Genomic DNA, 13,701 nt, shown 5'->3' with positions numbered 1-13,701 from the left:
ACCTTCAACTCCCTGACAGTGAAGCGAAAAATTCTGGAAGCCAAGGAACTTGTGGCGAAGGAAAAAAGGTGCCTGCTCATCGATCCCGATGAGTGCGAGGTACGAATACGGCTGCACTGGATACCTATTCACATAAGCGACGACACAGTGCGGAGGGCCCTAGAGTCTTATGGAAAAATCAACGAAGTATCCCGCGACACATGAAGGGCGGAAGGCTTCCAGAATGTTCAGACGACGACAAGGCTGGTGAGAATGAACCTAAAGGAAGGCGTCACCAAGGAAACCCCCCGCACCAGCTGCGTCTGTCAGCAACGTTCTCGTTCTTGTCCCCGGAAGAGCGCCTCTCTGCCTTCGATGTAAGAGAACAGGCCACATCCGCCGAGAATGTCGCGTCCCTCGCTGTGACAAGTGCCATCGCTTTGATCATGAGCAAGAGGATTGCATCCGGACGTACGCCACTGTAATGCGACCGGCTCCCCAGGAAGACAACTCTGAATTCTTCATCGAGGAAGAGGAAGCTTCGAAAATCGAAGACGGCTCTGGGCACCCAACCACCACCCATACCCAAACACCTTCAGGGGCTGACAAACGAGACGCATCGCAAGACGAAGACACCACCGCATCGATTCTCGAAGCTGGCAAGACAGCTGCCTGCGTCGGAAACGGCAGACATCGTCAAGGCCGCTCCAGGCTCCCCTAAAAGCCAGCGACAGAAGACAGTCGACGGGAACGACCTCTCCTTAAACGATGCCACCGAAGTTGACTCGGAAATGGCTGACAGCTCGGATCCCTTCAAGCGACCGCTAGATCGCGTCGAGGAGGAAGACCCCGACTTTGAAGGGCCTGACTGGAGCAAGCCACAAGGAAGAAAGAAACGCAAGCCCCGAGCTCCACCGGATGGCCAACGAGAGCAAACCTCGCAGTAGGTGGTTGTGTTCACATTGAGAACAGTTACCGACAATTCTTTACTTTATTTGAATATTTACTCGTGCTTGTCGCCACAGCTATGAATTATGTAAATTTTGCGTGAATTTGTTGTAGATCGCTCTTTATTACAAACCTCCTCCTCCGCCCCAATAATGTTTGCATCCAAATTTCCCACTTTTTCTACTAATTGCTTAACGCTGGGTACACTCAATATTAGAGGTTTAAATTCTACTCGTAAACAGTATCAGCTATTACGTTTGCTTCACGAAGAGCAAGTAGACTTTTTAGCTATACAAGAAACAAAAATGTCGGAGGAAGAGCAAGTTACGAAGGCGCTACAACCCTTTCTTACTTCGTACGAAGTATGTGTAACGCATGCAGTTGGCACGGCAGGAGGCTGTTTTTTGTTCCTTAAGAAATCTGTCCCCCTCTCTGATGTAAGTCTCATCACCGATGCTCATGGACGTTTTATAATATGTGACTTTAATTTGTTTGATGCACAGTGGCGAATTATTTGTGTCTATGCCCCGTGTAAAGCCAGTGAGCGAACCTTGTTCTTCCACTATATGTCACACTACATCAAATCAAATCGGACCACTGTATTACTGGGTGACTATAATTGTGTATGCGATGCAGCTGATAGATATCCAATAACGCGTAATAACGATGTTAGTGCAAATCGTCTGAGTGAAATAATAGCAGAAAACAATATGGAAGATGTTTTCCACATATCGAGGGGAACTACAAAAATTCAATTTACGCACTTTCAAGAATCTTCGCACGCACGCCTTGATCGTGTTTATGGTTCTGCTGACATTGTACATAACATTAGCTCTTATTGTGTAAAACCAGTGTTTTTTAGTGACCACTGCCTCGTAAAGGTCGCAATTGGAGAAAATAAAATTCCCAAGGCAAAGTTTAATTGGCGGTTGTGGAAGCTGAACACCAGTCTGCTTGAAGACAAAACATTTGTAGCTACAGTAGATGATCTGTTAAGGAAAATAACAGCAGAATGAGACATGTCCATTGGAACGAAGGGAGCGGTTCAAAGAGCAAGTAAAAATGTCAGCAATCGAGAGATCGAGCACACTGAAGTTCTACGCTCGGGCAGGAGAACGAAAACTGCAGAAGAATTTACGCACTTTGTGCGAAGCTGAATGTGAATGCCCTGGTTGGGGAGCAAAGGATATCGCGAATGTCAAATCCCGTCTCGAGAAATTCCAGAAAGAGCGATACGAAGGCGCTGTGATACGCTCGAGGACATAACGGTTTCTCTGTGGTGAGCAACCCACTAAACAGGCCTTGATAGCAGAAAGAAGGTATGCTTTGTCCAAAGAAATCCTCGAAATAGAGAGAAATGGTACCATAGCTACAGACAGAGCAAGCATTGAGGATGCCTTTGTGGAACATTATCGACGACTTTTCGAGCTCACACCAGAACGACAAGAAGACAAAAATGACGAACTGCTGTCTTTTATGCCGAAAATTGATGACGAAACAAAGGAATGGCTGGAGGGACCCATAAGCCTGGAGGAAGTCGAAAAGGCAATGAGCGACCTGCCCGGTGGTAAAACTCCAGGCCCAGACAGGATTTGTTCAAGCTTTTACAAGAAATTCAGAAAAGTACTCGCTCCCATTCTTCTCGCTGTCATAGAGGAATCCTATAAAAGAAAATCATTACTGCTATCTTTTTCTAGAACGCACACTGTGCTAGTTCCAAGATCAGAGGACGCCGACAAGCTACGACGTGTAGAAGGTTATCGAACAATAAGTCTATGTAATGTAGATTATAAGATATTAGCCAAAATACTCAATGGAAGGCTACAGCACGTAATTTGCGAATTGGTGGATGACCACCAAACGTGTGGCATAAAGGGCAGGACGATCCAAACGAACGTTCACGTAGCCAGAAGCATTTTAGAATGTTGTACAGAAGAAGAAAATCAGATTGCCATGCTTCAGATTGATTTAGAAAAGGCGTTTGACCGCGGGCACCATAAATTTTTTTGGGCCATTTTGCGGCACATCAACATTGGAGATGTTATTTATGAAGGCGTACGAAAGGCATAGTGGCTGTTCTACGCGACTAATTGTAAACCGTAGCGCAACTTGCAGCATCCCTGTAATGTCCTCAGTACGTCAGGCTTGCCCACTCTCGCCTTTATTATTTGCGCTTTATCTTGAGCCTCTCTGCTTGAGCAATGCTAACAACAGAAACGTTCATGGATTTACGCTTAACTCCATAGAAGTCAAGGTATTGGCTTAAGCTGATGATATAGCAGTTTTTTGCAAAGACAAAAAAAGTGTAAACAGCGTTATTGATTTAGTTAAATACTTTTGCGAAATTACCGGTGCGGCGGTAAATTTAGAAAAATGCGCAGGCCTTTGGCACGGTACATGGGCCACAAAGCCCTCAGAGTTTGAAAGGATCAAGTTGAGCTTAACACCTACGAAGTACCTCGGTGTACCACTCCAGCACATGCGTAATCCAAGTGTTTGTTTACTGGTCCGAAGCCACAGCTGAATTAAAAAAGCGGGTATCACGGTGGCCAAACCGCGACTCATCAATTTTTGCTAGAACAACGGCCTGCAACATATTTCTTCTTGCTAGGCTCATGTATGTGTTTCAGGTGTTATATTGCGCTTAAAGTGTAATGAGGAAAGTTCATAGAATATGTGCCACATTTATCTGGAAATCAAACTGGGAGCCAATGAGAAGAAATAACCTCTTCCGCCGTATTCCTTTAGGGGGATTAGGTTTATCGCATTTGTTTGTCCGGCGGCTCGTGTCGCGATTCATTTTCCCACGGGATACTGAACAGCCTTTCATGCGCGCGGTGTTTCAGACGAAACTGGCCGGGCACTTGCCTTCCTTTTTGCTCTCGAGTCATGGCGAGCAGCCAACAAGAATTGTTGGATTACTAAAGGAGGTCGTTGAAGCATACCGTTTTTTGGCGGTGCGCTATTCCAGAGAATATTTGTCTTGCATAACTAGAAAATCTTTGTCCAACGCTCTGTATGACACCCTTTTCCCGGAGCCTTTGTATCGTGCACTGTACAACCAGGAAACCGGTCAGGATGTTCTTTGTCGCGTCAAGAGAATGGCAATCCAGCCACGTGCCAACAGCTTTTTTTTTCAAACTTCATCCCTCGACGCTCCCCGTGAAAGTGTGGCTTCACGAGAAAGGTATTTTTGTTCCTTGGACCACTAATTGCTTGCTGTGTAAAGCTCCCGAAACTATAGAGCACGTGTTTGTTTTCTGTTGGGATGCCCTGTTGTTTTGGGACGTGTTGCAGAGAACCTTAAGAAAAAGACATAAAAGTAACAGCACATTCGATCCGTTTTCTTCCGATTACTTCACAGGAACTTGTACCGTACGACCTTATAATGTTAATTGGCCTGTACAGCATCTGGTGTTCGCGGATGGCGGTGAGGCATGCGGACCTTAACCCGCGACCGGTTGAGGCATACTTTATAGAATTTGTGACTGAAATACGTAGTACCTATGCACATCAGGATACTGTTCCTGAGTGGGTTGGGATGTGTGAGAGACTCCTAAAGAGCCCCCAACGTATTAATTGATATGTGCTAATCAAATGACTGTACGCTTAGCCTGAACGTGTTTGTGTTGTGTATGCTGTAATAAAGGTAAAAAACAAATTCTACTGTGGTCGAGAGGTTAGAGCGCCTGTACTTATCGTTACGGCGTGGAAGTCGCGGGTTCAAATCGCGCTAGAAATTTTTTTATTTTTTTTGTATTTTTCGCGTGTCTTACTTTTTGATTGTGATCCTTTTTAGAAATCATCCACTTGCACTAGTGAGCCTTACACGGTGTTTACTGTTAGTCCCACCTGTTCAATCGAAACACCGGTAAGAAAAAAAAAGAAAGGATCGAGGCAGTAATTCTCTTTTTTTTTTATTTGATTGCACTCTTACTAAGAATGTAGACATGGCCATATGAGCTCTATAAAATTATTGGGCGGGTACTTCTGACTCACCAGTTTGTTGTTCATGAACTCGGAAGAGCGCATACATGTCTCTGACTGCCTTTACAAACTTCCGCCACACCTCCTGCATCTGCCGTACACTCCGCGGAAAGTTGACAATATCTTCCCATGCCCGTCTCTTTGTTCGCCAGGTAACTGTGCTGCTGAATATCTCTAGAATTTGTTGTTTCCGTTTTCCAACTGCTCTAATTATTTTCATTTGTTGATCCAAAGTCATTTTAGGTGTTTGCGTTAGAGAGAGGGCTTGCGATGGCGAATTCTGATTCATTTTTGCATTCGGTTGCGATCTTCTGCTATTCTAACTAAAATTCAACAAGTAATGTGCTAATATTACCAAACGATTGCCACAACAAAATGTAAAGGGTAAAAACATACCTTTTATCACATTCCATGCAAGTAAAAGTATGGTCTCTTTTATTTCGGTTTTACTACTTTCTCAGACGTTTGACTTGCTGCCTTGCCTGTAGGATTTTGCTCAATCAATGCATCCACAGCTGCTAGTCTTTTTTTCTTTTTGCTTATTTTGGGAAAGTCTTTTTTTTTTTTAAGTGTAACAACTGCAGTTTTTATTAGTACTAAACGGGCGTCTCCTGGTATTGAAAGGAGTCGTAGCAAGAGCGTTGTATATTTAAAAACACATAAGACTAGTTGCTGGGGAAAGGATGCTTGTTTCGGCTCCGTTTGTGTGAAAGCCATACCGATGCTGTTACCTTGGTTTCCTTTTAATGAACATTACGAAATGAGTGTATTAGCGCGTTAACTTGCGTCGATCATTTTTTTTTTCTTACCGGTGTTTCGATTGAACAGGTGGGACTAACAGCAAACACCGTGTAAGGCGCAGTAGTGCAAGTGGATGATTCCTAAAAAGGATCACAGTTAAAAAGTAAGACACACAAAAAATACAAAAAAAAAAAAGTTCCTAGCGCGATTTGAGCCCGGGACTTTCACGCCGTTGCGATAAGTACCGGCGCTCTAACCTCTCGAACACAGTATAATTTTGTTTTCTTTAATGCATGGAAAAGTTTTGCAAGTGACATAACATGTTGATACTTATGGGTATATACACTTACGAAACATTCACTTTCACGCCGTATTTACATACCCATGTCGCACACGCACCTTATATTTGGCATCTTCTACATGTGGCCAGTAGGTGTGATAAATTTAAACACAAAAATCTCGACAAGTATAATACAATGTTTCCAAAGGAATATATCCTCAATAGAGTTTTTCGGAAATCTGAGAGACCTAGACATGCATCGAACAAGGCAAACCACTCTGGTTGACTGAGAGGTGAAGCGTTTGCGCTCCTCACTTGCGCTACAAGCTCCAGAAAAAGCCATTTCGTTGTACGGGGTTTCTCTGCAATCATTCGACATTTCCATAGGCTATGCAGTCCCAACAGAGCGAACATGTCTTACGGAACGGTTTTGCTCTCGGCGAAACTGTAGTCATTAAGAATTAGATCTTTTTTTAACGTGCGTTGCAGAACGTCCCAAAATAAAAATGCGTCGTTGCAATAAATAAAACAGTGCTATATGGTTTCTGGCTTGTTACAAAGTCTGCAATTAACAGTCCACGGTACAAATATTCCTTTTTTCTGAAGGTAATGTTAATGTATGCAATTTAAAGAAAAACGTCTTGGTTGCGGGAGGCACGCCCATTTTCTTGAGTCTTTTGAGAACATCATTAATGGGTTCTAGCGTGAAACGGGTACGATAGAGTGGTAGTGAAAACAAGCTTTCCGTAATATACCTCGACAGTGTCTTCCTACGACACGCTAAACAAATATTCCAATGAAAACCGTGTTTTTAGAAAATTGAAGGTATCGACAACTTCCTTTAAAAATCCCCAGGGCCTATTTTTCGACGTTTCGCCCGTTGAAACAAGATAGCTTAAACTCTCAGCAAGGTGCGATTGGAGTATGACTCTAAGGAACTTGTGATTGGCATTTTTAAAGAAAAAGAATCTTGACACTAACTGGCGGACAAAAATGTGACATAGTCCTAAACCACGAGATTCGAGAGGGAGGAAAAGGTCGTCCCTTTTTGCACGTTCCCAAGTTGAGCACCATATCAAAGTGGCAAATATTCTATGGAATTTCGGGATGTCTGTTCGAGCGCAATGGAGCACTTGAGGGGCGTACATAAGCTTTGAAGCAAGAAATATATTACAGACACTGGCTCTTGTAAAAATGGAAATGTCTCTACCTTTCCACGCATCAGCCTTCCTTTTCAGTGTGGTCACAAGGGAGGAGCAGTACGTCGAGCTACTACGAATTTGTGAGAGTGGTACTCCGAGATATGTGATCGGCCCCTGGTTCCAAGCTATCCCCGCAAAAAACGTGGTTTTGTGGCCCAGGAACCGTACCAGAAGCCGTTGCATTTAGATGTATTCACTGAAGCACCTGTGATTGCGCAGTAACGCGCTGTTTGATCAAGCGCTTTCTCGAGACTCTTCTTGTCAACGCAAAAAAAAAAAACGACATCGTCTGCGTATGCGAGGACTTTTACCTCAACATTTGCTACAGAGCACCCACGAATACATTCTGTTTTCAGGACGCTAAGACATAAGGGCTCTAAATACAATGCAAAAAGGAGGGGAGAGAGAGGGCAGCCCTGCCTTACGGAAGATTTGATCTTAATTTCTTCGGAAAGTGTTATTGAGTTTCAGTCGTGTCGAACTATGCATGTAGCAAAGTCGGATTCCTTCCAAAAGCGTCTCTCCCACGTTTACAGGCTCAAGAAGGGCAAATAAAAATGGATGGCTCACACGGTCAAAGGCTTTTGTAAGGTCTATTTGTACAAGTGCAACCTGGTCGTTATTTTCTGACACAGACTCTAGAACGGAACGGGCAACATGTACGTTCGTTTGGATAGCTTTGCCGCGTATCCCACAAGTTTGGCGCTCACCTACCAGTTTTTCTATTACGCACTGAAGTCTTTCATTCAGCACTTTAGCGTAAATTTTATAATCTACGTTGCAGAGTGATATTGGCCTGTATTTTTCCATCTTTTTAAGCATTTCAAGATCTTTTGTTTTTGGCAGCAATACCGTGTGTCCACGGTAAAATGAAAGGGGGGGGGGGGGGGTTTCTGAATCTAGGATTCCTCAATTCCAGCGAGTAAAACAGGAGATAAGATGTCTTGGAACTTTTTGTAAAATTCACCGCTTAGACCATCTAGTCCCGGTGTTTTCCCATTTGGGAGAGATTTAATGGCGGCCTTAATTTCGTTTAATGTTATGGGGCCTTCAATTTGGTTGCGACCTTCCTCGTCAAGTTTTGGCATCTGTGCTAGTAGCTGTTCTATTTCAGTTTTCTCTTTTGTAGTTATTACTGTTCCAAAAATATTTGTGTAGAAGTGGTGAAAAGATTTAACTATTTCAGTGGCGTCGGTGATTATCAATCCATCTTTGTTGATTTCTACTATTTCCTTTGACAGTGCGTTACACCTTTCGTCATCCAGAGATCTTTTTGTAGGTTGTTCGCCGAGGGGAAGGCGTTTCTTTCGCGAGCGAATAAATGCTCCGCGGTACCTTTCGGTTTCATATTTTTGAAGCTGGGCTCGTACTATGTTAACATCATCGCCGTACGCGCCTGGATTTAAGCATTCAAGTTCGTGCAGGGTTACTAAATTTTTAAAAAGGTCACGCTGCTGTTGTTTGTTCTTATATGATGCAACTGTAGAGCGTTCGATTGCGATGTTTTTTACTTCTTGCTTAAAACTATCCCATTTTGCAAAGATGTGCATGTCATTGTTTTGCAATGTATTCGAAAAAAACATGGAGATGTTAGTTGAAAATTGCTCATCACTTAGAAGCCTAAGGTTGAGCTTCCAGTGTTCCCACTGGTGATGAACACCTCGGAGTCTGCGCGGCCCAAAGCAGACTGATACCAGGCAGTGATCGGAAAAGAAAACTGGTTTGACTTGATAATTACTCATGGAGTCGACTATATCACCAGAGGCATATATTCTGTCTAATCGTGCGTGAGAAGTTCCTTGGAAATAAGTTTAGCGTATCGATTCACCTTTCTTATAAGCAACATGAACAAGGTTATGGTCTTGAAGCGTGCTCCGTAGAGCAGCGGCACTTCTGTCGTACCTCGTTTTTGACACCGATCGGTCGTCGGCACTGCAAACACAGTTAAAATCTCCCATTGCAACTATTGTTGAAAAGCGGCGAAATAAGTTCAAAAAATGATGTTCTTTCTCTAGGCGTATTTGGAGCATACAGGCAAATAAAGCGCCATTCTATCTGCCTAAAACAAATGGCGCAGGAAATAAGACGCCCTTTCAGGTCATTAAGAATGGAAACTGATGATAGCTCAAGCTGTTTACGCTGAAACAGCTGAAACTGCTTCCTTCTAGACCCTAAACCTCTAACGTTTAGCGTTAGAATATGTAATGGAAGGGCGGGATACATCAGGACATTTTAGTGGCTGTTCTCGGTACGCTTGAGGCTCTCCAGTAGCTTGGAGTACGGCTTGTGCCGCATTCCTGCCGGCTTGCGGTCTTTCTTGGACCTCTTCGAAGGGAGCTCTTCGGAAGAGGGACTTTTGGTCGGGCGGGGCGTTGAAGTTCCTTCTGGTTCATCAGTTGGTCTGGACGTCTCAGAGGCCGGTGTGATGATTGTGGGTTCCGCATCCGCCTCGTCATGCTCATCGTCGCACTTTGTAACCACTTCGCTGACAATCGTTGACTCTGATGATGAGGATGACGTGCCGTCCTCATCAGGCGGTGGTGGCTCCGAGAGGCCTCCAGGGTCATCCTTACATTCGTTGATGGCGGGTGCTGCTCTTGGGTGCTCCTGTTTCACGAACTTTTCGATCGTTGATGCCGGCGGTGTGTGCCCCGAGGCGTCGAGGACCTCCGTGACATCCATAAGCAGCTCACTTTGTTCTTCGGCCTTTTGGGTTCTCGGTCCAAGGAGCTTACTTGCGTACGTTGTGACACACGTATCAGTCGTGTGCCCGTACCTTCCACATTTAAAGCAGCGGGGGGTCTTGCACTGGCGGTGTACATGCCCAACTCTATTACACCTGAGGCATAGAGGTGGACGCTCTGGAACGAGTAGGAGGCACTGGCACCAAAAAATCTTCAGGAGATGTGGCACCTTCTCAATCGTGATATCGTCGTGAAGTGTGATGTTCACTTCTCTGTTTAACGTGTTCATATGTTCCATGCCGGGGCATCTCCATTTCTCCCGGCTCATGCTCCGCACGATTCCGTAGGCCTGCAGGGCCTCAGCGACACGTCGGACTTTAAGATGGTCTGGTAACCAAATGATTTTTATCTTGATGTCACGAGTGTCTGGGTCTATGACCAGACATTTTCGTCCTTTGACGAGACGTTCTTTTTGTTGGCACAGCTCTCTTTCGCGAGCGCGTTTGTGCAGGTCACCATCCAAATGTGGCTTATCTGGTATTGACCGGTTGCCTTGACGTCTCGGAGATCTATTACGTCTTTGAGGGCATCACGAAAGTATGGCGCTGAGTAAGGCCTAGCGCTTATGTCGGCGTGAAGGAATACGGAGTTTAGAATGAGGTTGCCGGTTGGAAAACGGGGAAGGATTACCTTGTAGTCGCTTGTACTCTTGTCGGATGATACGGGGACAACTCGGCCAGTGGCCGATACGGTGTTTCCACCAGACATCATGTTTCTCACTGCCGTTCCGAACGACTTCTTCTTCCTCCTTACCACAGTTGAAAGGGCGAGACGCCGGCGCTGGCGGAGGTATATAAATATTCTGCCACCGCTTTCATCTCGAGTGGTTTTTCTTTTATTTTGGCTCATTTTTACCCTTCCTGGCCGTAACTTTATCTGCTGCTCTTACAGTATAAGCGGGGCGGTCAATTGGACTCCAGTTAAAAGTCCCTGCAGTCAGTTTCTGCGAGCGAAATTAGGCTTTTGTGCTTGAAGCGATACGGATTTCTCCGTCATTAGGCAGGGACGCTAGGTACTTCCTTGTCCCCATGGAGCTGGTCACGTGACAGAAAAATCCCTCTTGGCCGCAGCGGCAGCCGCGGCCGCAAGATCAGCAAACCGGCCCAGCGGAGGTCCGCGTTCACAGATCTCTGGTCCCAGATTGACGGTTTAGCTCGCACGAGCGAAGTTAGAAGCTCGCTCTCGCTAGCGCGTGCATTCTTTGCCGAAGCCATCTTTCTCGAATGGGTCAGCGGGATCCACGCGTCCGGCTTCCCGTCGCCCGTCCCGTTTTCTTGTTCGTCCCGACAGACCCAGTGCGTCATCATGACGTTCGCGCTAGCTGTGCTGTCTGGACGCATCCGACAATCCGTCCGCCGTGCGAAACTATCTGGCGCGTTGGACGCATGTCGGATCGCTGATCCGGCGTCTGAAGCGACCAAATTTTCCGGATCAGGCAGTCGTACTGCCGGATCGGACGTCGGATCGGATGGATTTTTCGCGCATGTGTTTCGCGCTTAAGACATCACAAGGGTTGAAAGGTCCTTATGACAACTGAGGTTTGTTTACTAATTGTGGCGGAACATTCTCAGTAAGAAGTGCGTATATTTATATAACGCATCTAGGATCGGAAGGCGTCAAGAATAGTCAGCGTAAGTAGGCTATCTGTATTTGCTGAAAGTATTGTTCTTTGTATTCATAATATATCGAAAACACTTTATCTTAATTATGTGAGGAAACGCGCGGAGGAGATAGACAACGAACGTTTAGCTTGTATTTTATCTGAGGCTAGAAGTAATGGTACTTCAACATCAGGCGATTTGTTTGATCATAACATCACACCTACATGTGTATGAAATTCTCAATCATTTTTTGCTACGTAAACATTCGGTTGATCGGTTACTTATGAAGTTTACGAAATTGTATACCATGCTCGCTCCCATTTCGACAGTCATTTAAGTGATTTATTATTATACTCAGATAACCAGTGCCATCCACTTTGTTTATTTTAACGCAAAGGTTGGGACTTTCCGAGTAGGAAACTGCCACACACAACTTAACAGTAGCGAGTTTTAGAATAGCGTGCACAAAGAAATAACGTCGTTTATATTTGCAAACCTAAAACGCGGTTTGGGTTAGGCGCATGCGCTATAATGACGACGTTTTTTTTTTATAGATGCTGTTTTAACTTTTGCCAGTATCTGAAATCCGCAATATGTAACGCTGAAAAAAAAGTAGTTGTCTGCATAACAATTACTTGAGTCCAGGATTGTCGATGGCGAATAGAGATTTACTTTTGGTGGCTGGCGACGCCCAAATATATAAAGCGAATCTGCTCAAACAAAGAAATGTTTGTTCACACAGGTCCGTGAAGTGGTGCCTAGTGCTAGGATTCAGCCAAACTTTCTGAGGTATTCCTCCTCCTGCGCCCTTTAATTTTATATGGCAAATTTTACGGAAGACAAATGCTTGGTTTAATTTGACGGGCCTGTCACTTATATCATATCTTGAGTAAGCAAATGTTCATACAAAAATAATTCATTTTCTAGGGCCAATATCGCGAAATGCTGTTTATAAATACTTTAGCAAGGTTGATAATATAAGAAATTTCCAACTCGGCCTGTCAAAATATGCTCGAATACTGAATAATAATATTAATAAAAGAGGTCGAGACGATACTACTTGTTTATATCAATTATCTGCCGTATTACACGATACATTTTTAGTCTGCGAATTTCATTAAAGGTTGGGTGCCCACGAAAACCAAACAGTGTGTAGCAAACTCGCGAGTTCATCTGTTCTGGCCGATTCAGCACATTGATAATCAAGCTGTCGATATGCTTCTTTACGTTCACGTGTTTGTCTTATCATTAGTTTGTTTTTCTGGAAATTGGTATCATTGGGTACGGCCGTAGATGATGGTAATCTCTCCTGTACACCAGTCAGGTGTTTCGCAACCGACCATAATCAAATACATCAAAGGAGTTGGTAATAAAAGCCCGAAATTCAGGCTAAAATACACCTCGTAGTCCTCAAAGTGGTTCAATACCGCTGTTTCATTGGTAGAGTACTACAAGGAAAATATTCGTATCACAAAATTAAGCGAAAACAACGTAAAACAGGAACATAGCCGCGTTCACGTTGAAATCGAAACCAATCAAACTATAGACCGTTTTACTCAAAGAGGGCGAGAGAGAAGAGATAAAGGGCTACTGGCGCTCTTTTCCTTGCTGGTGCGTCAGAAAGAGGGAAATTCCCGGATGAAAGGCTTGGCGAGTGTACGGCGAAAATAACCCCTGGAGAAGGGGAACAAGAGGGACAAACACAAATCTCCAAACGCAGCTAAGTGACTGGTGTGCGACCGAAAAAAATACGCCTGCTCCAGTCACGGAGCGGGGAAATTTAAGAGGGAAATTTTCCCGCTAAATCAAGATCACTTTAACACCTGTAGGGTCAAAATGAATAAAGACAGTAAATCAATCACTAAAATAATGTGCATGTTCCGATATCATGACAACTGTCAGTCAATAGCAAGAGAAGGAACCTCGCGCCCCCTACTGGTGGAACCGCGGAGTGATATCTCAAATGTGAGCGGCTCGTTGCCCATACTATAGAGTTATTATAATGTACGCTAGAGGTTCCACTTGCGCTGGTGTCTATGCGACTTCCGGGAGACAAATTGAAGCTGACAGAAACTAGTCTACTTTTGCGGTGCTCCTTTGCATTTCTATGGGAACACGCGAATGCATTTTGTCCCTTCGCCGCAAAATAGCATGGAACACTTTGGTTATTTGGGTGGTACCGAATAGTACGTACCTGTATTAACATTGCAAAAGTGTAA

At 44.4% G+C, this 13,701-nt stretch overlaps 1 pseudogene; it reads left to right on the top strand.

The window, feature by feature from the left end:
- Positions 1-201: 201 nt before the first annotated feature.
- Positions 202-926, top strand: LOC115321650 (annotated as a pseudogene).
- Positions 927-13,701: the final 12,775 nt, after the last annotated feature.

This window comes from Ixodes scapularis, unplaced genomic scaffold (assembly GCF_016920785.2).
Source record: "Ixodes scapularis isolate PalLabHiFi unplaced genomic scaffold, ASM1692078v2 PGA_scaffold10__122_contigs__length_95168666, whole genome shotgun sequence".
NCBI classification, from domain to species: Eukaryota; Metazoa; Arthropoda; class Arachnida; order Ixodida; family Ixodidae; genus Ixodes; species Ixodes scapularis.
The sequence above is the reverse complement of the archived record's forward strand: the minus strand, read 5'-3'. Positions and strand labels throughout refer to the sequence as shown.